At 33.4% G+C, this 25,671-nt stretch overlaps 1 long non-coding RNA gene across 1 annotated transcript; it reads left to right on the top strand.

Annotated features, from left to right (window-relative positions):
* Positions 1-8,395: 8,395 nt before the first annotated feature.
* On the top strand, positions 8,396-25,256 carry LOC105750701. Its single transcript, XR_001121187.1, has 3 exons — positions 8,396-8,500; positions 15,938-16,008; positions 24,743-25,256. It is a non-coding gene; the product is annotated as an uncharacterized LOC105750701 (long non-coding RNA).
* The last annotated feature ends 415 nt before the right edge of the window (positions 25,257-25,671 follow it).

Below are 25,671 nucleotides of genomic sequence, written 5' to 3'. Positions count from 1 at the left end.
CAACTCTCCCACCCATTCACTGGTATTTGTTAATAAATGCCTTCTGAAAGGATAGGTTTCTGGGAGATATTACCTTTGGGCCACTAAATGACAAAAACAAAACCCAATTCATTCTTCATGTATGTTCCAGCAGAAATTACTTAAGGAAATTAGATATCAGATAAATATGAGTACGGGGAGTTATAGCACCAACATTTTGTGATATGAGATTGGGTCAACCTTGCTTTTTTGTTGTTCCATCATTTACAGTTACATCCAAGTTTTTGTGACCCCATTTGGAGTTCACTGAAGAGGTTTCTCATTTCCTTTTCCAGCTTGTTTTATAGAGGATGAAACTGAGATAAACAAGGTTAAGTTCCTTTTCCAGGGTCAGATACTCAGGAAATATCTGAGGCCAGATTTGAACTCAAAGATAATAAGTCTTCCAGGTTTGCCACTTTGTATACTGTGCTACCTTGTCCTTTCTTAAAAAGAGAAAAACAAACAAACAAAAATCAATTTTTGGTTTATAACTCCTTATCAGTAAAGTTTTTGCTTTTTAAATTTTAATAAAGATGTAAGAATGTTAATTGTCCGGGACACATAGGCTCATGCCAATGTGCTGTCTTTTCCACCCTTGTGATAGGGCTTTTAAACAACTTAACCCTTGCATACTATCAAAACCCTCAGCAATATTATCAATAGATGCTTGTTGTCTGAGGATTAATCTATAGTGTTTTGGTTTTCAAAATTAACTTAAAGTTGTCTATTTAGACTACAATATGATGGATTATAATTCTATCTCAAGAGTGGTGATCTCCATTTGGTGAATAATAAATATTCTAAGACTGACAGAAGGGAAACATATGCAGAGAAATAGAGATATAGATAGATCCAGGGCATTTCCTCTTCTATGGAACATCTGTGAATCCTTTGACATAATCCAGCATCTTCTCCTTTGTAGACTGTTACTATTCTCCTTGCAAAGATCAATTACTTATTTATGATGTTGATTCCATAACTGCCTAGCTTCAAGTTTCTCTTCAAGAAACGGTTTTATACTTACATGAACTGATGCTAAGTGGAGCGAGTAGAACCAAGAGAACATTGTACACAGCAACATCAAGATTATGTGATAATCATCTGTGATGGACTTGGCTCTTTTCAACAATGAGGTGATTCAGGCCAGTTCCAATAGAATTGTGATGGAGAGAGCTATCTGCATCTAGAAAGACTGTGGGCACTGAATGTGGATCACAACATAATATTTTCTCTTTTTTTGTTATTGTTTGCTTGTTTTTCTCTTTCTTGATTTTTTACCTTTTTGATGTTTTTTTCTGCAGCATAATAAAGGTGGAAATGTGCTGAGAAAAACTGCACATGTTTAACTTATTTTGGATTACTTGCTGTCTAGAGAAGGAGGTGGGGAAGGGCAGAAGAAAATTTGGAACACAAGGTTTTGCAAGCATGAATGTTGAAAACTATCTTTACATTTATTTTGAAAATACAAGCTATTATTAATTTTTTAAAGAGAAAAGGTGTCCTATCCAAGATACAGACAGCTATTGTATAATGTAAAGATACCCTCTTCAGATCCAGGAAGATCCTGTTCAAGTTTTCCTCATATTAGAAAATCTCAGTTCTGAATTGGAGGCAATTCTCTAAGATAATAAATTGAGGAGAGGTCCTTCTGCTTTGGTAGAGGGTGATGTCTCTATTTCAGTTCTCTAACACTGTGAAATGTGTGTGTGTGTGTGTGTGTGTGTGTGTGTGTGAGTGTGTGTGTGTGTGACTAAATATATATAAGATACAAATTATAACTGGCTGGATCTTAGATAAATAGGAAGTTTAGGGTACATGAAAGCTGTCAAAATCTCATACTTAGTGATTTGAAGCTGAGACATTCTTCAATAGATTAATGTTCAAATAATGCAAGCAGGTAGTACTCAAAGGGCAAAATCTAAACTATTAATAATCACTTAAAAAATCTCCAAATCAAAATAATTTTTTCCATTTTTTATTTTATTTTATTTTTTTAAAATAACTTTTTATTGACAGAACCTATGCCAGGGTAGTTTTTTACAACATTATCCCTTGCATTCACTTCTGTTCCAATTTTTCCCCTCCTTCCCCACTCCTCTCCCCAAAGATGGCAAGCAGTCCTATACATGTTAAATAGATTGCAGTGGATCTTGGATATAATATATGTGCAAGAACCGAACAGTTTTCTTGTTGCTCAAGGAGAATTGGATTTAGAAGGTATAATAACCTGGGAAGAAGAACAAAAGAAGCAGTTTACATTCATTTCCTAGTGTTCTTTCTTTGGGTGTAGCTGCTTCTGTCCATCCTTGATCAATTGAGACTCAGTTAGATCTTTTCTTTGTTGAAGAAATCCACTTCCATCAGAATACCTCCTCATACAGTATCGCTGTTGAGGTATATAATGATTTCCTGGTTCTGCTCATTTCGCTCAGCATCAGTTCATGTAAATCTCGCCAACCCTCTCTGTATTCATCCTGTTGGTCATTTCTTACAGAATAATAATATTCCATAACATTCATATACCACAATTTACTCAGCCATTCCCCAATTGATGGGCATCCATTATTTTCCAGCTTCTGGCTACAAACAGGGCTGCCACAAACATTTTGGCACATACAGGTCCCTTCCCTTTTAGTATCTCTTTGGGTATAAGCCCAGTAGAACACTGCTGGATGAAAGGGTATGCACAGTTTGATAACTTTTGGGCATAGTTCAAATTGCTCTCAGAATGGCTGCAGTATTCACAATTCCACCAACAATGTATCAGTGTCCCTGTTTCCACATCCCCTCCAACATTCACATTATCTTTCCCTGTCATTCTGGCCAATCTGACAGGTGTATATAGTATCTCAAAAGTTGTCTTAATTTGCATTTCTCTGATCAATAGTGATTTGGAACACTCTTTCATATGAGTAGTAATAGTTTTAATTTCATCATCTGAAAATTGTCTGTTCATATCACTTGACCATTTATCAATTGGAGAATGTCTTGATTTCTTATAAATTAAGTCAATTCTCTATATATTTTGGAAATGAGTCCTTTATCAGAACCTTTGACTGTAAAAATGTTTTCCCAGTTTATTGTTTCCCTTCTAATCTTGCCTGCATTAGTTTTGTTTGTACAAAACCTTTTCAATTTGATATAGTCAAAATTTTCAATTTTGTAATCAATAGTGATCTAGTTCTTCTTTGGTCATAAATTCCTTCCTCTTCCACAGGTCTGAGAGGTAAACTATCCTATGCTCTTCCAATTTATTTATGATCTCATTCTTTGTACCTAATCATGAACCCATTTGACCTTATCTTGGTTGGTGTTAGTGTGGGTCCAATGCCTAGTTTCTGCTATACTAATTTCCAATTTTCCCAGCAATTTTTGTCAATAATGCATTCTTATCCCAAAAACTGGGGTCTTTGGATTTGTCAAACACTAGATAATTAGGGTTATTGGCTGTTTTGTCCTTTGAACCTAACCTATTCCATTGATCAACTAGTCTATTTCTCAGCCAATACCAGATAGTTTTAGTAACCACTGCCTTATAATATAATTTTAGATCTGTAACAGCTAGGCCACCTTCATTTGATTTTTTTTTCATTAATTCCCTTAAAATTCTTGACCTTTTGTTTTTCCATATGAACTTTGTTGTTATTTTTTCTAGGTCATCAAAATAGTTTTTGGGAAGTCTGATTGGTATAGGCTAAATAAATAGATTAGTTTAAGGTATATTGTCATCTTTATTATATTTGCTCCTAATCCAAGAGCATTTAATATTTTCAGTTAGTTAGATCAGACTTAATTTGTGTGGAAAGTGTTTTGTAGTTTTTCTCATAAAGTTTCTATTTTCCCTTGGAGATAGATTCTAAATATTTTATACTATCAGTAGTTACTTTAAATGGATTTCTCCTTGTAACTCTGACTGTTGGATTTTTTGTGATATATAAGAATGTGATGACTTATGTGGGTTTATTTTATAACCAACAACTTTGCTAAAATTGTGGATTATTTCTAATAACTTTTAGTAGAATCTCTGGGATTCTCTAAGTATAACATCATATCATCAGCAAAAGAGTGATAATTTGGTTTCCTCATTGCCTATTCTTATTCCTTTAATATCTTTCTCAGCTCTTATTGCCATTATAGCATTTCCTAATACAATATTAAATAGTAATGGTGATAGTGGGCTTATTTCACCCTGATCTTATTGGGAATGGTTGCAGTTTGTTCTCCATTACATATATCTTACTCTGGTTTTAAATAGATGCTGCTGTTATTTTAAGGAAAAGTCCATTTTTCCTATACTCTCAAGTGTTTTTAATGAATGGATGTTGGATTTTTCAAATCTTTTCTCATCTATTGAGATGATCATATGTTTTTTGTTAGTTTGGTTATTAATATGGCCAATTATGCTGATAGTTTTCCAATTTAACAGACCTGCATTCCTGGTATAAATCCTACTTGATCTATGAATTATCCTGGGATGATTTTCTGTAGTCTTTGCTAATATTTTATTTAAGATTTTAGCATCAATATTCATTAAGGGAATTGGTCTATAGTTTTCTTTCTCTGTTTTCAACCTACCCTGTTTGGTATCAGTACCATGTCTGTGTCATAGAAGATTTGGTAGGACTCTTTCATTCCTATTTTATCAAATAATTTATATAGCATTAGGGCCAATTGTTCTTTAATGTTTGGTAGAATTCACATGTAAATCCATCTTGGTCCTGGGATTTTCTTAGGGAGTTGTTTAATTGCCTGTTCTATTTCTTTCTGAAATGGGACTATTCAAACAATTTACTTCCTCCTCTGTTAGTCTGGGAAGTCTATATTTTTTGGGTAGTCATCCATTTCATAGGTTATCAAATTTATGGCGTAAAGGTTGAGCAAAATAACTCCTATTATTTCCTCTAATTTCCTCTTCATTGGTGGAAAGTTCTCCCTTTTCATTTTAAGACTACTAATTCATTTTCCTCCCTCCTTTTTCTAATCAGATTTACCAAAGGTTTTATCTATTTTATTGGTTTTTCATAAAGAACTCTTGTTTATTTATTAGTTCAATAGTTTTTTTAGTTTCAATATTTTAATTTTTTCCTTTTAATTTTAGAATTTCAAGTTTAGTAATTGATTGGGGGTTTTAATTTGGTCTTTTCTAGCTTTTTAAGTTCCAAGCCCAATTCATTGACCTTCTCTTTCTCTATTTTGTTCAAATAAGCCTCTAAGGATATAAAGTTTCCCTTATTACCCTTTTGGCTTCATCCCACAAATTTTGGTATGATGTCTCATATTGTCATTATCTTGAGTGAGTTATTAATTGTGTCTATAACTTGCTGTTTCTAAATCATTCTTTAAGATGATATTATTTAGTTTCAATTACTTTTGATTTATTTAACTAACTTTTTGTTGAATGGTTTTTATTTCTTTGTGATCTGAAAAAAGCATTTACTATTTCTGCCTTCCTGCATTTAATTTTGAGGTCTTTTTCCTAATATATGGTCAATTTTGTTAGGTTCCATGAGCTGCTGAGAGAAAGTATACTCCTTTCTATCACCATTCAGTTTTCTCCAGAGATCTACCATACCTAGTCTTTCTAATATTCTATTTACTTCTTTAATTTCTTTCTTATTTGTTTTGTGCTGATTTATCTAAATCTGAAAGTTACAAGATTAGGTCTCCACTATTATAGTTTTCCTGTCTATTTCTTCTCGTAACTCTCTTAACTTCTCCTTTAGGAAGTTAGATGCTATACATTTGGTGCATATATGTTTAATACTGATATTGCTTCATTGTCTATGTACCTTTTGAAGATATAGTTTCCTTCCTTATCTCTTTTAATTAGATCAATTTTGCTTTTACTTGATCTGAGATAAGGATACTACCCTCTTTTTGACTTCACCTGAGCATAATAGATTCTGCTCCAACCTTTTACCTTTACTCTGTATGTATCCCCCTGTTTTAAATGTGTTTCTTGTAAACAATATATTGTAGGGTTCTGATTTTTGATCCATCTGCTATCTGCCTCCCTCTTTATGGGGTTCATCCCATTCCATTTCGGTTAAGATTACTAATTCTGTATTTCCTCCCATCCTAATATCCCCAGATTATGCTTTTCTTTTTCTTGCCCTCCTTCCCCACTTCCTTAGTATTAAACTTATTGGTCCACTTGCGTCTAGCTCTCCTCTTTAGTATCCCTCCCTCCTCCCTTTGAATCCCTTTCCCTTTCTTGTACCCTTCCCTTATTACTCTTTTCCTTTCCTTTTCCTCTCCACTTTTAATGACATGGAGAAGATTCTCCTATAAAACAAATGTATTAATTATTTCCTTTTGAGCCAACTCTGATGGAAGTAGATTCGCACAATGTTCCTCCCCTCTCTAAGTTCCCTCAGATATGATAGGTTTCCTTTGCCTCATCGGCATGAACTTTCCCTCTTTTTATCTCCCTTTCCCTTTTCTGACACTATCCCTTTCCATTTCTACTTCTCTTTTTATGCTATATCAGTAAAATCAAGTATACATTGGTTTTATATATATCCACAACGAAATACAGTTCTCAAGGTTCCTTTTACCTTTTTCTACTTGTCTTGGTCCTGTTGTTTGGAATCAACTTTTTTTAAGTCTGGTTTTCTTTTAAAACAGATGGAATTACTCCGTTTCATTAAATGTCCATCTTCTTCATGGGAAAAAAATGCTTAGCTTAGCTGGGTAGTTTTATTTTTGGCTGCATTCCAAGTTCTTTTGCCTTTCGGAATATCAAATTCCAGGCCGTTCGATCCTTTAATGTTGAGGCAGCCAGATCTTGTGTGACCCTTATTGTGGCACCTTGGTATTTGAACTGTTTTTTCCTGGATGCTTGTAAAAATTTTCTTTAATCTGAAAATTCTGAAGTTTGGCCACTATATTCCTCAGAGTCTTTATTTTAGGGTCTTTTTCAGAAGGTGTTCGATGGATTCTTTCCATGTCTATTTTACCTTCCGGTTCTATTACTTCTGGGCAGTTCTCTTTAATAATTTCCTGTAAAATAGTATCTAGGCTCTTTTATTCATCATATTTTTCGGGTAGTCCTATGATCCTTAGTTTTTCTCCCCTTGATCTATTTTCCAGGTCCGTTGTTTTTTCAAGTAAATATTTGACATTTTTGCAATCTTTCATTTTTGGTTTTGATTGACTGATTCTTCCTGTCTCAATGGTCAGTCATTTCTATTTTTCAGTTCTGATTTTAGCGTTTATTTTCTTCATTAGCTTTTTTACTTCTTTTTGTATATGTCTGATTGATTTTTTAAGTGCGTCATTTTGCTCTATGGAATTTTTTTCCATTTCACTAATTTTTTTTTTTTTTTTTTTTTTAGTGGTTATTTTCTTTCTCAATTCACAAATTCTGTTTCCCTGCACTTCTTGGAAGTTTTTACCTTTTCAGTTCACATTTCAGGGAGTTGTTTTCTTTTTCCACTTTGTCAAATTTTTCTTTTAGTGAGTTATATGTTTTTTCTGTACTCTCTTGCATAGCTTCTCTTTCCTTTCCCATTTTTCTTCTAGTTCTCTTTTAAGGTTTTTAATAGTCTCTTCTAGGAGAGCCTTTTGTATCGGGGACCCACAATTGTCTGGAGACTGTCTGCTATTAGTCTCTTCAGGCTTAAAAATCTGTTCTCTTTCTGAGTAGAAACTATCAATTGTCCTTTTGATTTTCTTACTCATTTTGTTAAAGCCTGTAGGATCTGCCTTCAGGGCCAGGAGGTTACCAGCTTCCTCTGCAGAGCAGTGAGAGGTGTATGGACAGTAGCTCTCCTGCTAGCCGGCTGCAAAAAGCAGCAAGATACTGGAGTGAGCTGGGAAATAGTTCCCCACCTGGAAGTAACTCAGGCCTGCAGGGCAGAGCTGGGAAAGTACCCTGCAAAGAACCCCTGCTGTGTGAGATAATGACTGCCCTGGGGCTAGACGGTGAGCAGTGAGAGTTTCACTAGCCCAAGCCAAAACCCGCCCTGGGCTGTGGGTCTTAGAAGTTGAGCAGTGAATGGATTTTCAGAGACGGGAAGTGTCTCTGCTCAGGGAAGCACAGTCCTGTTGGGGAAGTTCTATTGCCCCAGGCTGAGCCCTGCACTGTGCTGATTAGAGGCTGCCCAGGCTGTGCCTCCCTGCCGTGTAGGTTTGTAACTGCCCCACAAAAGCCCGGAACTGCAGGATGTGGCTGCAGGGCTGTGTTTCAGTCTCCTGAGTCACTTCCGGGTTTGAGTAGCTACAGCCAGTGTTAGATTCTGGCGTTTTTTAAGAGTACCCTCTGTTCCAGGCTTTAATTTCTCTGCCAGTTTACTGCTTTGTAATCAAGGCAGAGTAGTCAGCCTATAGCAGAGTCATCTCTATAACTTCTCTAGCCACAGAGATCACCCCCGCCCCTGGTCTGCTCAGGACGCTAGCCTCTCCCTGCCTGCGCTGGTCTGTTTCTGGCCCCTCAGGACAAACCTTTCCTGGCGATCTTCCAGATTGACTTCAGCAGGTAAGTTGTATGCTTCTGATCTTCATGAATTTAAGCAGTGAAGAGCTATTTCTGAGGCTGGATAATAGTTGGTTATGAGGGGAATGAGAGGAGCTTAGAAAGTCTTGTGTGCCTTCTCTGCCATCTTGGCTCCACCCCTCCCAAATCAAAATAATAAGACAAATTTAAATAAAGGCAACTTTGAGTTTTTATCTCTTCCCATTATATTGACAAAGATGACCAAAATAAGAAAAATTGTTTTTTCTAGGATTGCAGAAAAACAGACACACAGATACTCTAGAACTGTGTTAATTGACTTAGTTCTTCTGAAATACAATTTAGAAGTTGCTACCCAAGTCACTAAATTGTGCAGAACTTTAAAATCCCCAAAGACACAAAGGAAGAGTAAAATGATCACAGTAGTTGAATATGAGTTGAAGGGGGTTTCAGAGGTCATATAATACAGCTTCCTAGTCTTATTTAAGAGCCAGAGACCCTGGCTAAGCAACTTTTTCAATGTTGTATAGACAGTAAAGGGTAAAGGCAGGGAACATCTATTTAAAAAAAACGTTAATAGCAGCTTTTGTTGTTGTTATAGTAAAAAACTGAAAATAAAATATTAACAACCGATTTAGACATAGATGAATAAATTATAGTATATATATATATATTATATATAAAGGAATATTTTGCCATTAAATGATAATTTTAGTGATAAAAATTATAAAATAGAAAAACCTGGAGAGACTTGTTTGAACTGCTAGAGAGTAAAGTGAACAGAATCCAGATAACAAAGTATATATTAACAGCTTTGTAGGAGGGAAATACAGTTGAAAGATTTAAGAACTTTGACTTATTCATGATGCTAGAGGAACAGTGACAAATCTTATTACCCTCTTCTTCCCAGAATGAAGATGGACTAAAGGTATAGAATGAGAGGCACATATCTGGAAAAAGCCAATTTGGGGATTTCCTTTCTTTAGATAGACAAAGTCATTACAAAAGGGAGTAATGAGAAGGAATAATGAACGAGACATTGGGTGGGAGGGAGGAGAGAAGAGAGAAAGAGAGAGAGAGACAGACAGACAGACAGATACATCATATCACTGAAAGGTTTTTAAATGTGTAAGAGAAAACAGAAGGTAGAAGAAAAAAAGATAATCAAGACAGTTTTGAAATTTACCTGTTGAATTTATTATAAACTCAAAAAACAAAATGTATCTAGTAAAGATTCATATTTTCATATAAAAACTTCATTTTTGATTCTGCTTTGCATGTGAAAATGCTATTTTAGTTGATGTTTGTTAAATTCAGAATAAAAAAATATATAGAGAGAAATGATAAAGTATCAGAGAAGGTACATAACTCAACTGATTAGCCTAGAATGACATATCAGATGAAAGAATGGAAGTAAGACATTGTAATCCTCATTTTTGTTGTTTTCTCTGCCAAGGCTATTAATATTTAGATTGGAGAATTAAAAACAAAATGAAATCACAGGGAGATCAGACCACAAAAAAGCAGGCAAATGGTAATAATAAATGAATGTCCTTAGTAAACTCAAATGACCAGGTCTACATGAACTGTATTCTTGAGTACTGAAAGAACTGACAGATGTGATTGCTGAAATATTTTTGGTTATTTTTTAACTTTATTGTAGAAAAAGTCAGAAAAGAAGCCTCCATATGTATCTAAATAGTCATAGTAGCACTTTTCATAGCAGCAAAAACTTGGAAATAAGGTAGATTTTGATATATTAAAGAACAACTAAACAAATTATGACAAATATTTCAATAAAATATTATGGTACAATAAGAAATTTTAAATGTGAATAACCCAGAGAAGCATGAGAAGACATGATGCAAAATGCTATAAGAAGAAATAGGAATTAATATACAAAATCACTATTAGATCATAATGGAGAGGACAAGATAAACAAAATAAATGCATAGTAATTGTAATGAAGAAACTCAAATCTGAAAAAGAAATGAGCACATGTATCTCCATCCTTTCTTTTCAGAAATAGAGACTAAAGGCATAGAACATTGCATGCATTGCTAAACTTGGCCGATAAATTTGGATAGTTTTTTAACTTTTTTTTTGCCTCTTTATTTTTATCCTTTGTTGTAAAAAATTTCTCTCTGAGCAGAAGAAATATATTCAGAAATGAAAGTGAGGTAAAATAAGATTTTTTAAAAGAAAAGAAATTAATTTCTATACAAAAGATGAGAAAATGATAAAAAAAAAAAGCAATTCATTCCAGCTTTCTTATCTACCTGTTCTAGTAATGAACAGGGAAGAGGACAAGACCAAAAGGTGGACAGGAAATCAAAGGAGAACCCACTGTATTTTTTTTTCCAATGCAAATTGGCATGGGGAGAGACAATCAAAGACATGTAGGTACTTGGAAGACATGCCCATCCAAGACAATATTCAAGAGAAGTTTTCTAGTGCAATGACAAGATTTGGAGATGTTAAAACAAGGTAGGCAATGCAAACCTAATAAGTCTGCCTAAAAGCTGTAGAGGGCAAAATTTTGGAGAAGTATACTTGAAACAAGGTATTAACTCAATGGAATTGATGAGATGATTATTCTCTAGTTCACATATATATTTAGTACTTAGCATGGTGATGTAATAGTCCTCTTAAGTTCACATATAATCAATTTGCTCTAATGATGTAATTACAATAAGGTATAAAAGGGCCAACAAGGACTGGAAGATAGACATTCTATCTTTGCCTATCCTCGTGGTGGCTCTCATGCCTCCTGCACTAGGGGGGAGCAGACTAGCAGACCGCTGGAAGAAACCTGGGACAGTCAGACAGACTGTGAGTCAACTGCTGGAAGAGACTGTGGAACACACTTTTTCAGACTGGGTAACTGAAGGAGACAATAAAGACTTTGGACTTTATTCCTGACTGTTCTCCTGGTGATTATTCTGCTAGACCAAGGCTGGTCCCAAGGCCCTCCAGAAAACTAGTCAGAATATTAAAAAAAGCCATTATAAAAAAATTCTAAACATTATATTTTGACAAATTATCAAGGAAAACAGCTCTCATACCTTTAATTTAGAGGCTAAAATAGAAATTAAAAGCATTCACTGCTCACCTCCTGAAAAAGATCGCAATATAAAAATTCTCAGGAATGTTATAGCAAATTCCAGACCTCCCACGTTAAGGAGAAAATATGGCAAGAAGTTGTAAAGAAAAAAAAAATCAAGTATAATGAATCACAATCAGGATGATAGAAGATTTAGTGACTTCCATGTTAAAGGAAATATGATTCTGGAAGGAAAGTGACCTAGCAAGACAAACAAGAATAACCACCCAGCAAAACTAAGTGTAATATTTTTAAAAGAGAAATTCTTAGTGAAAATAAGGATTTTCAAGCATTCCTTATGAAAAGACAAGAGCTGAATAGAAAGTTTGACTTTCAAACACAAGATTCTAGAGAAGCATAAAAGAATAAACATTAAAATTAAACTATTTGCATGCCTCTATGGGAAGAGGACACATTGTTTTATCCTTATTAGGGCAGTTAGAAGAAGCCTACAAAAATAGAGGGCATAGGTATAAATGGATTTTGTTAGGATCATCACAAAAAAAAATAAGATGAAGGGATAAGAAAGATATAATGGAAAAATTTTGTCACATAAAAGAAACACATAAGGAGGAACTTTTTCAGTGGAGGAAACAATGGGCTTGGGGTGGGGATGAGAGAGAGAGATGCTTGAACCTGACTGCTGGGATTAGTCCAAGACAGAAGAATATATATGTGTGAACCCCCCTACCCCCAGACAAACACATATACACTCACATATATACATACAGTCACACATATACAAACATACACATGCATTCAATTGCATATAGAAATCCATCTTTAGATGGAAAAAGGATAAAAGAAAGGATGGCCAGAGTTAAAAAGTAGGGAAGAATGAGGAAAGCAGTGGTTAGTGATAATACAGACTTTTCAGGAGAGACTGGATAAAAAGATCTAGAGACAGAGAGAAGGATAAATAGAAGAAAATGGAATGGAAAGAAATATTTAATAATCAAAACTGTAGATGTGAATTGGATGAGCTCATGTATAAAATGGCAATGAATAGCAGAATGCGTGCGACATTAGAATCAAACAATATATTGTTTATAAGAGACACTTTTAACAGAAAGACATACATCTAGAATTAAAATAAGAAAATAGAGCAGAATCTATTATGTATCAGCTGATCTAAAAAAGGAGACGTATCAATTATGATCTCAGAGCAAAAATACAAACAGGTCTAATTAAAAAGGATTATTAGGGAAATTGCTTTGTTTTCAAATTTTATATGTGTGTGTATGTGTGTGTAAACACATGTATATGTGTTTATACATAGATTACTTTCTATAATTTTACATATATGTATATATATATATATATATATGTATGTAAAATTACAGAATGTTTCCTAGAAAGGCCTCATTTGCTAAACATAGGAAATTGAATCAAATTTATAAAAAACAAACAAAAAAGAGTCATGCCCAAATTGATGAATAGTCAAAGGATATGAACAGTCTGTATTCAGAAGAAGAAATCAAAGCTATCTATAGTTATATGAAAAAAATGCTCTAAATCACTATTGGTTAGAGAAATTAAAATTAAAACAACTGTAAGCTACCACCTCACACTTATCAAACATGACAAATGCTGGAGGGGGATGAGGAAAAATAGGTACAATAATAAGCTGTTGGTGGATTTGTGAACTAGTCCAATCATTCTGGATAACAATTTGGAACTATGTTAAAAAGAACTACATAACTATATGTACCCAATTATCCAACAATACCATTCCTAAGTCTATATCCTCTCCTAAAAAATGAAAAAGGGCCTAAAAATATTTATAGCAGCTTTTTTTGTGGTGACAAAAAATTGGAATTTGCGGGAATGCTTTTAATTGGGGATTGGCTGAATGAATTGTGATGTTTGATTATTTGGAGCAATTTTGTAATGTAAGAAATGACAAAGAGGATGGTTTCAGAAACAAAACAAAACAAAACAAAACTTGGGAGGACCTTTATGAATCAATTCAACTGAAGTGAACAAAATGAAGCATTGTGCACAGTTACAGCAATATTATAATGATGATCCATTATAAAATATATAACTAGAAAATGAAAAAAAAATGATGAAAAAGTGCTATCCACCTCCAGAAAAAAAAAAAAAAAGAACTGATGGAACTGAAGTGCAAACAGACTTATTTGTTTTGCTTTTGTGTATATATGATCTGGCTAAAATGAAAATTTTTTTTTGCATAAGTTCACATATATAATTGCTATCATATTGCTGAATTTCTTAGTGAGTGTGGGAGGGATAGAAGTGATGGAGAAAATTTGAACTCAAATTTTTTAAAGAATGTTAAAAATAAAAAAAATTAAGAATGTTAAAAATAACAAAAAAATAAATATACATAGATGTATGACTGCTAGAAGAATGACTTTAAAATGAATTAAAAACTCTAACGACTTATAATGTAAATAAGGAATTTTAATATAGGTATAAAAACTGATTATGAAGGATAGATCAAGAATTTGCTAGAATTAATGGAAAACCCAAAAAGGAAACTTCCTAAAAATTATAATGGGAACAAACAAATTAGTGATCCTATGTTATGCTAAAAAATACTAGAAAACAATCAAAAGATAGAACAAGAAAACAATGTAAGATATCTCCCCTCCAAATAAACCAGTATTGAAAAGAGAACAAAGAAAACAATTGAATATAATCCTATGGAGAGAAAAAAAAAAAGTATTTTAATGGAATAGTTTCCAGGTGTTTTTGATTTACAAATAAATTCTATAAAAATTTCAAAGAAAAATTAATTATAATATTGCATAAACCATTTGCAAAAAAGGGAATAAAGGGCTTTTATTAAAATTCTTTGTTGATATAAATATGGACTTCATACCCCTAGCCAATAGTTAATAAGACAAAAAAAAACATAGATGAATATTCCTAATAAATACTGATACCAAGTTTAAAATAAGATACTAGCAATGAGGAGCTTGCAAACATATTAACAAAGATTATCTGCATATTATCAGATAAGATTTATATGAGGAATGAAAGATTGGTTCAATTTTAAGAAAACCATAAATATGATATAACAAGTTAATTAAAAACTCACAAAAACCATAAGTTTAAATCAGAATTTTCAAATATCCATTATTTTTTTTTAAATGAAAGCCAGGAGAATAAATGGTCATTTTTTAAATGGCAACTCATATCAATCTAAATACCACAAGCCAGAGCCAACAATATTAGTAATGGAGATAAACTAGAAAGCCTTCCAAAAAAAAAAACATCACAGGTGAAGAAAAAAAAATGTGTTCATGATCACTGCTATGATTTGTTAAAGTTATAAAGTAAAAGTTATAAAGAAAAGAAACTGAGGGAAGAAGTAAAGGGAAAAAAGTCTGTTTATGATATATCTGATGATTACTTAGAGAAAAATGATTTGAAATTGACAAAATTCTAGAATATAAAGTAAACCCACAAAATCACCAACTTTTCTGTATATTATCCATAAATCCCAGAATATATAAAACAAGTTTATTTAAAAATAATTACAGTGTGAATAAAATGTTTGGTAGTCAACATTTTTTTTTTTTTTTTTTTTGCTGAGGCAATTGGGTTAAGTGACTTGTCCAGGGTCACACAACTGGGAAGTGTTAAATATCTGAGATCATATTTGAACTCAGTCCTCTTGACTTCAGGGCTGATACTCTATCCATTGTACCACCTAGCTGCCCCTAGTAGTCAATATATTATAGGACACATAGCAATTAAATAACATTGCAAAACACACTTGACAGAAATATAAACCTGATTAGAAACATAGTTATTGGTGATGCCTGGGCTACTATCCAAATTAATTATTTTTGCAGTGTCGTTCCAATCATACTACCAAAGGATTACATTATAGAGGCAGAAAAATAATTAATCTGGGGTAACAAAAAAATCAAACATCTCAAAGGAAATAATGAAAAAAAAAAAAAGGAAGGCAGGTTAAGAGTACTAGATTTTAAATCATCGTAAACCACAATTGCTCATATTCTATGGTATTGGTTAATGAGCAGAGAAGTAGGTTCATGGAAAAAATAGGTTAGTTAAATAACATAGAAATAAATGAAAATGCGTGTATTGTGTTTTATAAATTCAAAGAATTAAAAAACTGCATTGAAAACTCATTATTAAGAAAAACTTGTGGAAAAACTAGAATGCAATCTGGCAAAAATTAGGTTTAGGTTAAAGTCTCACAGCATATAAGAAGATCAGTTTCAAATGGACAAATGGCTTTGACATAAATACATTATTCATTAAAGAAAAAAGATATTCTACATGCAGATCTGTGAGCTAAGTGCTGGGAAATATGAAAAGATAAATAAACATATCATCTTTCTCTGTGTCACTTACAGAATCTGATAAATGGAATAGGACATATATAATAAACTACATTATGGAAAGAAATGACGAAGGGAAAAAAATGGTAAGTCAATAAGAGAAGCATGGACATTCAGAACAGAAGTTCCTACACTATTTTGTAAGAATCACAGAATCTCAATGTTAGAAAGACCCTCTAAAGTCAGTCTGTACAACAATCTCATTCCATAGAGTTCCAGAGAGCTCAAGTAATTTGTCCCATGTCACATAGTAGGAATGAATGCAAGTCTTCTAACTTCAGATCCAAAGCTGTCATACTGGAATGGATCTTGCTCAGGATAGCTAAATGGCCCAGTAATAGAGTCTGGGTCTGGAGTCAGGAAGACCTGAGTTCAAATTTGGCCTCATATACTTACTGCTTATATGACCCTGAGCAAATCACTTAACATGTGTGTGAGGTATTCTCAATTATAGAATGAGATTTATAACAGCATCTCTTCTTCAGAGTTTTTGTGAAGATCAAATGAAGTAATATTTATAAAGTACTTGGCACAGTGCCTGGCACATAGTAGGTACTAAATAAATGCCCATCCATTCTCCCCTCTACACACAAAAGCAGAACTAGTCTTCTATCAGAATCTCATCAAAGAATAAAGTCTTTAACACCAGATTCAATCATTGAAATTGACTCCACAATTCAAGGGGTCTTCTAACTGTATACTAACCTTCAGAATTTGAAATTATGCTAAGTAACTGTTGTTAAATATCCATTTCAGTCAAATATCTGAACTACTCATTACCAGATATTTACAGTCTCCACTTTTACCCCCTTCTTGATGAAATCTCTCTTTTCCTCTGAGAATTGACTACTGTCAATTGAGAGAATTAACTACTGTCCTTTGCAATGCTGAGATCCTTAAGGTTCAAACATATCCACATGACTGACATAAGAAGAAAGCTCCTTTTCCTCTCCTAATCCCTTAAATGTAGCCATCAACTATTTAGCATGTTATTTTTTTACTGATGCCATTTTCTTCTATTTCAACTCCATTAATCTTATCCCCTTGTTAATTGCTACCTTACTCTGAATTTCCTTCACATTGTTGGGACATCATTTCTATCATTTTATTTTTTTCCCCAAACAATTTTTAAAATTTATTTTTAAAAATTTTGGGTTCCAAATTCTATATGCCTCCCAGAGAAGGCAAGCAATTTGATACAGACTATAAATGAGCAGTCTTGTGTAACATATCTCCATATTGCTCATGGCTACTAAAGAAAACACAGACCAAAAACCAAAATAACGTTTTCAAAAAAGCATGCTTTGAGCTACATTCAAATTCTATCAGTTCTCTCTCTGGAGATATATAACATTTTTCATCATTAGTTCTTTGGGATAACTTTTGATCATTTTATAAGAATAGCTAAATTATTCACAATTAATCATTATACTATTTTGCTGTTATTATGTACCATCTTCCCTGGTTCTGCTCATTTCACTTTCCATCAGTTCATCTAAGTTTTCTCAAATTTTTCTGAGAATGTCCTGCTTATCTTTTTTCATAAATATCTTGAATCAAGATGGGAAGCAAGGGTACCTTGCATAGATTCTCCCTCTTACTTCCAATCCACCTCTCTAATGCCATTGCTTATCAATTTTTCTCCTATGAAGTTCTCTTCATCCATATGTATGACTTTATTTACTTGTTTGAAGTTTTCTACTGGATATGAGCATCTTCTCTCTTATTTTTCAAGATGCTCAAATCTGTTCTGCAGTCGTTCTCTTTACATCACTAGTTATTCAATAGATTTGTAACAAGACTAAATTTAAGTTTTTGAAGATTACTTTTGGCAACTTCATGGAGGATGGACCAAAGGAAAAAAAAAAAAAAAAGAGTACAAGCCTGGATTGCACTCTGCCTTTATGTGTCTCTCTCAGAACTAAGTTCTACCAGATTTAGTTCATATACCTCCTCCCAATGGTAGACTTTTCCTGATACTCCTAATTGTTTGTATCTTTCTTATCTCATATAGTCATTTATATGCTAATCTGATTAAATGTAGTATTCTCAAGAGAATAGGAAGTCCTGAAACAAGGGAATTTTTTTTGTATTTGTTTGTTTTATCATTGCATCTGAGCATCTAACAAAGTGTACTTAGTAGATCTTTAACAATGTTTGTTGGAAATAGGAAATGAGCTGAGAGAATTGAGTGTCACAGAATTTGTTGCTGAGAAAATTCTCGCAGTATTAGAAGAGGACCATAGTGGAACTTTTATGTTACAAAAACAATCTTATGAGTTTTCTCTTTTCTGATAAATAATGAGAAAACACACAGGGGTTTAGGGGCTTAGACAAGGAAAAGGAAGGAGAAGCAGCAGTGAAGAGAGCTCCTGGGAAACACAAACCAGCTCTATATACAAAGACTAGATTCAAAGAGAGAAAATCTCCAGAGCTAATTAGGAATGTTAAGACAATAAATTGATGGTTTCTTTTGAATAAACTGCACAGAAAAGCTTTGAAAGCCTTTAAAGTCCAAAAGTTCCTGGAAAATAGAGGAATAAGACAAAGTTTCATATAGACTTAGGTAAAATAACTATTAGCATAGAAAATGATAGAAGGTCAGAGTTTGTCCTAATTACTAGAAGGAAGCTCAAAGATCAGATAATAGTTGATAATAATAGAGTTTGATTTTTAATGTTACAAACTATTCCTACATTTTAAAAAATCATACTCTAAATAGCATTTACTTATACAGGTATTGCAGTGAGTATAAAATTAGTAAAAACATTAGCTGATTTATCTGACAATCTCTGCTTTCTTAGTTATCAATTTATTTATATTTGACAAATCTATATCAGGTGCTAGGAATTCAAAAACAAAAATAAAATAATATTTGTCATAAAGAGCAAGTCTAAAAATTGATGAAAATGTCCTAACTTATATGTGAACATGGGGCAGCGAAATGACACAGTGGCACGTATATATACAAACATAAATACACAATATACATATATGATAGAATGCCAGGTTTGGAATCAGGAAAACTCATCTTCATAAATTCAAGTCTGGCATCAGACTCTTACTGGCTATATGACCATTAACAAGAAATTTTGCTTCTCTGAATTTTAGATATATTGCATTCTGTGTCAGTGAATGAAATTCCCACAATGATGAAAGATGTGATATAGTGATATATCGACATATGCAAGGTGCTGTATCAGGTGCTGGAAGATCTAAAGATGAAAATGACAGTAAAGTCAATAAGTCAACTGGCATTTATTTAGTATTTAGTATATGACAGACAGTGTGAGTACTTGACAGTTGAAACTTCTGCCTTTTTTCTCACCATTGTGACTCTCTTCTCTTACTGTTGATTCCCAAATGCAATCTCTTTTTTTTAAGGAAGGGCTCAGACCAGAGTTTGCCACCATTCAGGTGTCAGCTGCCCTCCCCTTTATGTCTGTAGCCACCTTCTTTTACTGGAGAATTCTTTTCTGAATCTCCATTTTGAAGAAGGGCCTAAACCAGATATCCTTCATCCTTTGAAATCTTTTGAAATTCACCATTACAACCCCAGGATACCTTCTTTCTCTTCACCTTTTCAGCTCCCCTTTATGTATTGCCATTCTCCATTAAGACAAACTCCTTGAGGGTAGGGGGGCTGTTTTTATTTTTTGCTTGTTATTCTTATTACCTGCAGCTAACTATTGTCCAAAGTAAGATATGAACCCAAAACCATTCAGACTCCAAGTCCAGTGCTTGCTCTCTCTATCTGCTATATTATGTCACAGTTTTTCCTAGCCCATAGTTGATGCTTAAAAAATAATTAATTAATATTAACAGCAGGAGTAGCAGTAGCAATAGCAAATACAAAAATATATGCTTTTGCCCATGCCCACAATGTATGGAATAGGGGCAAGAGTAGCATCATAAATTGGATTTTCGAACTCTAGCATAGGGAGCAGTCTTTGCAGGATAGCTTACTCTTACAACTTCCACGATTTGAACCAATATTTAGAACCAGGTAAAACTTTCATTATCAGGATAATACATCCCGCTGGCTCCTTTTGTCAACAGGCCAGGCTAAGATTAGTATGTACAGACATTTGAGATCATTTATCAGGGTCAATACTTTTTTTGGTCAATAAACATGAAGATTAATATCCCAGGACTTCTATTTACTATAATAATTAATGTAGTACTGACCTCTGTTCTGATCCTTACACTGGTAGGTGAAAAGCTCATTTACTAGGAGTATTATATATCCAATCCAAAGAACATGTCATTTTAGAAAATAAATATTAGAGGCTTCCTGAGGTCAGATATTGTCATTCCTATACCCTACACTGCACAAAGGCAACTTTGAAAATTTGAGTAAGTTCATATTGGATTCAGGTTTAGTAGAAATGTTTGGGGGTCTCTATAAGTTAGGTAAGAAACAGCATGATGTAGATAGAGTGCTTGACTTAGTCATGAAGACAGTATTCAGATTTCCCCTCTGACCCTTCAAGTTGAGAATAATAGTATTACTAACTCAAATAAAAACAGATTCCTGTGAATTGGCAGTGACTTAGAAAACTACAAATTAATATTATCTCTGGTAGATATCTGGTATCTATCTGGTAGATAGAGTTGCAGTACCAGGAACTCTGCCATTCATGCAATCACAGATATTAAAGCATAATTGTACATGATATAATGATGGAATCATGGATCTAAAACTGAAGGGAGCTCTGGGATTTATCTAGTTTAATGCCTTCATTATAGATTAGAAAAATGAAACCCAAGGAGATGAAGTGATTCAACAAAGGTCACACAAGTGGTAAATGTCAAAGGCAGGATTTGAAACTAGTTCTTCTGACTCCAAAGCAAATAGATCTTCACTATTTAATGTATAGATCTTTATAAAATCTTGACCTTTGTGGTACCTCAGTTTCCTTATCTGTAATATGGGAATAATAATACCTACCCTTCATACCTGACATTGGAAGTATAAGAATAAAGTGTAATAACATTGTAGATGGAAGATGCTTTAAAAAATCTAAGTGCTATCTGGAATTAAGGCATTTTTTCATTATCTGCCTGAAGAAATTTAATTTTTTAAAAAGAACAATTCAACAGGTGCCAGCTTGATAGAAATTGCTATTTCAACATCTTCTGAATAGAAATCCTGAATTCAAAAAAGCTGTGGGGACTCCAGGGTCTGTGTCTGGACTATTATGAATAACTTCCAAAAAAAGTCTTTAGAAAGGGATTGATGCTGTGCTTTTGGATTCCTTGAAGTTATCCTGTGTAGTCATTTTTTGTCATTGCAAGGTGAATGTTATTCAAGGAAAACATTCAGTTGCTAGTTATATTATCCTTCTTAGGCTGTGCCACCATTTCTATGTCTTTTTTTCACCCTATAAATAGCAGATTTGTAGTGGAAAGCATTGGGGGAAGGAGTTGGGAGAATTGGCTTCAAAGTCCTAGTTTTGTGTTTTAATATGTGGAAACTCATTGCAGTCACTGTATCCCTCATGACCCGGGCCAAATGATCTCTCAGAACTCTTACAAATCTAAAATTCTAGCTGGGCATAATGGCACAGGTTTATAAATCTTACTCTTGGACAGATTGAGATTGACAGATCTCTTGAGCTTTGACATTCCAAATAATAGGTGGCTAAGTGAATTAGTTGTTCTCATTAAGTTTAACATCTGTAAGGTGAGAACCCAGGAAAAGAGGACCATCAGGCTACTTTAGGGAGGAGCAAAGTGGCACAGCTCAAATATGGAGCAGGTCAAAACTCCTATGCCTTGCAGAAATAGGATTCAGTTGGAGTAGCTTCTATACTTGGGTGTAGCTAGATGACCTGGTAGACAAAGCATTGAACCTAAAATCAGGAAGTCTTGACTTTTTCTTTTGCTTGCAATCTTTCTTAACCTCAGGGGCTCTTTCCCAATGTCAGGGTCTTTTCCATTGAGTCCCATCTTCTCATTATATGGTCAAACTAAGTTGACCATATAAGTTTAAGTTTAAGTATTTGACCTTCAAGTGAATAGCCTAAATTAATTTCTGTAAATATTAATTGATTTGATCTTCTTGTTGTTTAAAAGACTCTCAAAAGCCTTCTCCGGCACCACAATTTGAAAGTGTCAATTTTATGGTATTCAGTTTTTCTTATAGTCCAACCCTCATAGCCATACATTACTCATGGAAAAACCATAACTTAGACTATATAGACTTTTGTCAAGGTCAGAGATCTGCTTTTTATCTCTGCTTTTTAGTATGCTATCCAGATTTGCTCTATCTTTCTTTCCAAAGAGGAATCTTCTTTTAATTTCATGACTATAATCATTGTCTGCATTGATCTTTGACCTAGAAAAGGGATTCTTCATCTCTTTTGTGTCATGGTCTCATTTAGTAATCTGGTGAAGTTTTAGGATCCCTTTTGTTCTTTTCTTTCTTTTTTTCTTTTTCTTTTCTTTTCTTTCCTTTTTTTTTTTTTCCTTAGGCTATTGGGGTTAAGTGACTAAGTGACTTGCTCATGGTCACATAGCTAGGAAGTGTTAAATGTCTGAAGCCAGATGTGAATTCAGTTCCTCCTGATCAGGACTGGTGGTCTATCTACTGCGTCACCTAGCTGCCCCCAAGACAATGGTTTTAAACATAAAATAAAATACATAGAATTACAAAGGATGTCAATTATTTTGAAATCCCAGTTATGAAAATATTTTTAAAAGTTCTAGTATCTCAGATTAGGAATGGTTGTTAGAATCTTTTGTTCAAGGAAACCTTCCATCTACTCTTTATATATCTTTTATCAATCTATTTACATAAATCTTATTTTCCCATTAGAATATAAGCTCCATCAGTAATGAACTGAACCAGCTATGCCCAGAAAAAGAACTCTGGGAGATGACTAAAAACCATTACATTGAATTCCCAATCCCTATATTTATGCCCACATGCATTTTTGATTTCCTTCACAAGCTAATTGTACAATATTTCAGAGTCTGATTCTTTTTGTACAGCAAAATAATGTTTTGGTCATGTATACTTATTGTGTATCTAATTTATATTTTAATATATTTAACATCTACTGGTCATCCTGCCATCTAGGGGAGGGGGTGGGGGGGTAAGAGGTAAAAAATTGGAACAAGAGGTTTGGCAATTGTTAATGCTGTAAAGTTACCCATGCATATATCCTGTAAATAAAAGGCTATTAAATAAATTAAAAAAAAAGGATATAAGCTCCATGAAGGAGTGATTCTTTTTCCCTTTTTCTGTATTTTCATTGGCAAACATAGTCCCTGAAATATGAGTTCTTAAATGCTTATGGTTAATTAATTAACTCTGAGGACCTCCTTAATTCAATTCAATTCAATTCAGTAAATAATTATCAAAGTTTTTCTATATATAAAACAATATTTGCTATACTGAGGATACAAAGATGGATATAGCTCCTGTTCTCAAAGAAGGGTAAGTACTTATGAGTAAATCCCATATATACAGATAACTAGAATAATTTAAACTATGTTAGAAATGATACTAAGATATGGCTTTGCTTTCATTATGATAATCAACAATAGCATCATGAAGGATACAATAAGGCAAATCTCGAAATATTAGAAAGATTCAACAAATAGAGATGAAATCAGGGCAAAATGGTACAGTAAAAGAATATTGAAAAGCCTGAACAAAGGTATAGAAGAGAAGAGGCAAGAACTCATGGGAAAATTTGGGGTAGATTGAGTAAACCAATTTAGTTCCAGTTTAGTGATAAGAGCTCACATTTATACAACACCTTATGTTTTATCAAAAAAAGGTAATATAAGCAATTTTATCTCTTTTTTACATATAAAGAAAATGCATTTCAGAAAGGGAAAATCAGTTGCCATACAACTAGCAAGTGTCAAAGCTGAGGTGAGACAGGAACTTCAGGTTTGAGTCAGACTATGGAGAGCCTTAAAAGCCAAGTTTGTACTTCATTTTGTTTGTACTTCATTCAGTAGGCAACTTCATTCAGGAAGTAAAGTATTTGTTTCAGAAGCCATTGAAGACTTGGGGTGAATTTCATCCAACTTTGTTTCCTATTTTTTCACAAAAGAAATTCATAGCTCCAATCAAGCTAGAATATTTACATCTTCTACATGTATCTAGCTCATGAATAATGAGGAATTGTTACAAGGAGAGAGTAGATAAGTTGATGAAATACGCAGTAGACCTTTAAAGGGAAAGATGAAACATTTCAGATATATTTGTGATATTTTTAATAACAAAAATCATATCTTTCTACTAAATGTCCCTTGATAACCCTGTCAAATAAAGAAGTTGATATTGCATTGTCAACCTGAACCAAAATTGATTAACCTTTGTGTTTTTTAAAATCTTGTTTCTCTAATATATGCCAAAATGAGGTTTCTCAAAGGAATGTGAATAGGTTCCAAAATCAGCAATTATTCATGTTGTCTTCACTACAAATAATGAGATTAGTGTTGGGGAGCTTTTGATCACATGTTCCTTATTTCAGTTATACATGTTCATTTACTGAAGAAGCAAATAAGCCTTTTGATGAGCTCATCATATATATGTACCTTTTTTATCCATCATGGTATTTCTGAGTTTACTTTCCTTAGACTCTCCTGCACTCATCACTTCAGGTTGCATTAGAATTCCTGTGACTATCAGAAAATACTCTGGTATCTATTTGAAGGTGTAGCAGGCTACAACGGAAAATATTTTAAATTTGAATTCAGAAAAACTAGGCTCACAATTTAGTTCTTCTATTTACTACTTATGTGATTTTGGGCAAATTTCTTCAATAATCTGAATTTCAATTTTTTTTTTATCTACAGCATGAAGAAAATTGGGTGGACTACATCAATGGTTGATTCCATCTCTACATCTGTGATCCTGTGATAACATTTATGCCATTTTCTGCTTTTTTTTTCCCTTATAAATTTTCACTTGTTAGTTGGGGATTAAAAGCCATATCATAGAATGGAGATTGGGAGCAGTATCTAATAGGATCCCTACTATGCTCCACCTCACCCAAAACACAAGGCTGAACTATTTTTTCTAAAGTCCCATCCCATGAAGGATAGGTCTTTTTTTCCTTAAAACATATTGAAACCATTCCATAATAGGGCATGGGTATGGGTTAAGACTAGAACAGTTGATATAATTTTCTGATAGCTTAAATAAAAATACCAATACATAGGACTTCTTCCTTCAGTCTTGATGGAGTGAATGCTGATTTGGCCAATCTATAAGGTAAAAAAAATGTACATAATTAAATCAATTTTGTATTCTTCTTGAATATATTTTCAATGTAATGATAATTAAGTAAACTTAACTTGCTTGAGCTAACCATGAAAAAAACAATCTATACTTTGTTTCAATTCTTAACTGAACCACCAACTTAAGCCTGACATAAAGCAGGGGTTAAATTCCTTGTGCCAATAGAAACATTACTACAAACACAATACTTAAAGATAATTGGAGGAATTGATAAATAAAATTTATAATAAATATATATATAAGTAACTTATAACAAATAAAATTGATAAATAAAAATCAAAGAATATGTACAATTTTCAGATGAAGAAATTGAAATCATTTCTAGTCATACACAAAGGTGCTCTAAATCATTATTGATCAGAGAAATGCAAATTAAGACAACTCAGATATCGCTACACACCTCTCAGATTGGTAAAGATGACAGGAAAAGATAATGATAGATGATGGAGGGAATGTGGGAAAACTGGGATACTGATACATTATA

Source organism: Sarcophilus harrisii, chromosome 5 (assembly GCF_902635505.1).
Source record: "Sarcophilus harrisii chromosome 5, mSarHar1.11, whole genome shotgun sequence".
Lineage (NCBI taxonomy): Eukaryota > Metazoa > Chordata > Mammalia > Dasyuromorphia > Dasyuridae > Sarcophilus > Sarcophilus harrisii.
The sequence above is the reverse complement of the archived record's forward strand: the minus strand, read 5'-3'. Positions and strand labels throughout refer to the sequence as shown.